Here is a 3,327-nt window from a genome sequence, read left to right on the forward strand (position 1 = left end):
AAGGACGGTGGTGGAGGTTGAGGTGGGGATGGGATGGACATGGGGATGGGATGGAGGTGGAGTTGGAGGTGGAGGTGGGGATTGGGATGGGGATGGAGGCGGAGGTGGAGATGGGGATGGAGGTGGGGATGGGGACAAGGACAGAGGTGGGGGTGGAGGTGGAAGTAAGGACAGGTGAGGGTGGAGGTGGAAGTGGGGATAGAGGTGGAGGTGGGGATGGGGGTGGAGGTGGGAATCAGGGTGGGAATGGAGGTGGAGGTGGGGATGGGGATGTAGTGAGATGGGAATGGGGATAAGGATGAGGATGGAGGTGGAGGTGGAAATGGGGATGGGGATGGAGGGTCCTAGCAGGGACTGGGGTGCTGGGTTGGGGAAGTTGTGGTGAGGTTTAGGGTGCTGAGTTGGAGGAGCACTGGCAGGGATAAGGGTGCTGGGGAGTGTGGGTAGAGGTCCTGTCAGGGTTTGGGATGCTGGGCTGGCTGAGTTCCAAGAGGTTGGGGGTGCCAGGATGGGGAGGTCCTGGTGGTGTTCAGGGTGCCCTGGCTGGAAAGGTCTTGGCAAGGTTTGGGATGCTGGGCTGGGGGTGTTGCAGTGGGGTTTGGGGTGTGGGGCTAGGGAGGGTGAATGGGGGTCCTCATGCGTTTGGGATGATGGGCTGAGGGAGTCCCAAAGGTGTCTGAGGTGCCAGGCTGGGGGAGTCCTAGCAAGGCTTGGGGTGCCAGGGTGGGGAGTTCTGACAGGGATTGGGGTTCCAGGTTGGGGAGGTCCCAGTGGGGTTTGGGGTGCCAGGCTGGAGAGGGCAGGCAGGGTTTGGGGTGTTGGGTTGGGGAGGAGTCGTGGTGGGATTTTGAATACCAGTCTGGGGACTGTAGGAAGGTTGCCAGGGGGGTTGGGGATACTGGGCTGGGGACTGCAATCATACAAGTATCATAGGGCAGGATAAAAATAAGAATAAGAAGAGAAGGAAGACAGAATGAGTCCCAGCAGGGCCTGTGAGAATGGGGGGGGGGGGGGCATGAAATCACCCTGGGCAGGTTTTGGAGTTGCTGGTCTGGGGGCATGAGGATGGGCAGCAGGGTCAGGGGGTCAGGCATGGGGTGAAGATACGGATTATCCCAGCAAGGCTTTGGGCATGCCAGGCTGGGAGAGGAGGGGAATAGTGCTAGCCAGGGACTTGGTGGTCTTGGGTTGGGAGAGCATGGAGTCGGCCCTGAGGAGCTTGGGGGTGCTGAGCTGGGGTCTCCCAGGGTGCTCAGGGCTGGACCACTTGCCCAGGTTAGAGAGGCTGAGGGAGCTGGAGATGAGACAGCTTTGGGAACAGCCCACAGCAGCCTGTTCATCCCTGTGAGGAGGACATTAGGAAGACAGAGCCAGGTGCTTCCCAGTGGTGTACGGTGGGAGGACAAGGAGCAACAGGCATCAATAGAAACATGAGAGGATCTGGCTGGATGTGAGGAAAAACTTTTTCTCCAGGACAGCAGAGACACAGGCTGCCCAGTAAGGCTGAACAGGCTCTGTCCTTGGAGTTTTTCAAGACTGGATTGAACCTTGAGCCTCCTGGTCTGATCTCAGAGCTGACCCTGTTTTCAGTAGGAGGTTGGACCAGACACTTCTCCAGGTGCTTTCCAACCAGAATTATCCTATGCCCCTATTCCCGTTGTCCATGGCAAGATGACCTGAGACATTGCAGGGTGCGCTGACGGGATCAGAATCTCAAACTGCAGCCTCAAACCTATTTTTTTGTCGGTCCCATCCCCCTTTACAGCCTCCTCCCCAGAGGGTATGTTTCATTTTCTCTCTCTTTTCAGTATACTTGAGGCTGTCTTTAGGGAGCACTGAGGTCATGCACCTCAGTTTTCCTCCCTGACTTTGAGAGGTAGGAACTTGCATTTAGTTACAAAGCCAAAGAGGCTGCAAATCTCATCATATCATATGACTCTGAGCCATGGCCTTAAAAACAGCGGTAAATGTTGTGAGACAAGAAAATTGTGGGAGCTGGCCTGCTTCCCAAGTAGGTCCTGTTTACAACACAGGAGGGAATTGTGTTATCATGGGCTTGGGAATCCCCTGTCCTTGAGAGGTCGTTAGTGCCAGGCAGTTTGGGCAACGTGTCCCTCCTCCAGCTGCCTGTTGCTGTCTGCGCTGAATTCCCTCAACCCCAACTGAGCCAACACATCCCCAGGTACCAACGTGCTGACTCCCCGTTGCTGAAATAACCCCCGTCAGAAATAGTCCCTCCTTTTTTTCAAGGGTGAATTGAATTTTGGGTTGATAGATACTCATTTAGCTCACTGACTTTAATCAAGGTTTAATCATGAGTTCGGTCAGCAAGCTGGAGGTTTGATCTTGCTAACTCATTTTCAGCTGATTTTATATGTGTAATTGTTAGTTTCATAAAAAGCTTCATTCCCCTGAGCTGGTAAATCTGATTGTGTCTTGCAATCAGTCGCGTCTATATTAAATTCTAAATCAAATATTAAAGTTGGTACTCATATAAACCAGTTGAACACACTATATGTGGAAGCATCTATTAAGCAAATACGTATCTTAACACAGATTTACTCAGGCTCTAACGTTTTGCATTTTCTCAAATTTCCTAGGCTGCTGCTAAAGACCCATTTCCAAGAATGGGTTGCTGGATGATAATTTTTCACCTGGGAATTGCCTCAGACTCTATTTGCCCAGGTATGGCACAGCAATTGCTGAACACAGAGAAACAAAAAAAGAAAAAAGAAAAAAGACGTTTGAACTTTATTGGTATTTCAAAACCAAAATTTCATTCTCTAGAAATAACCTGCACATAATCTGGAAGAGATGATGATGCATCGGTGGATTGCACATTTTTCACAAGGGGTAAGTTTTCCTAAGGCTTTCTCCAAACCAGTGCTGCCTCCTCCCTTTTCTCGCTTGCCCAATTAACGGTGATTTTTCCCTGCTGCTGCATTCAGCAGCGCAAAGTCGTCTCAGGCCTTATTTTCAAGTGTCATACGTTTACAACAGAGCGCAGTACCTCACACGTGTGAGAACACACTGCTATGAAGGAAGGCAATAAAGAGAAAACCCCCCAATTTCACCCCTCCTGGCAGGAGGAGGCAGACACCATTTAGCAGCTATTGCTGCTCGACACTCCACCCTGAAACCACAGCTTTGCTTTATCAAAAGAGTGATTTGCACTTCAAAATATTTGGGTTTTCTGAACCCATGGAAAACGCCCTTCAGGCTGGGCTGTGTCTGAGGGGGAGCCTGGGAGCTCTGGCTGCTAAATTCTGCTCTATTATTTTGGCAACGAGGATGCCCCACAGCTGTGTCCCTGCTTCCCCCCCCCCC

Source organism: Charadrius vociferus, unplaced genomic scaffold (assembly GCF_000708025.1).
Source record: "Charadrius vociferus isolate BGI_N301 unplaced genomic scaffold, ASM70802v2 scaffold32, whole genome shotgun sequence".
In the NCBI taxonomy this organism is placed as follows: Eukaryota; Metazoa; Chordata; class Aves; order Charadriiformes; family Charadriidae; genus Charadrius; species Charadrius vociferus.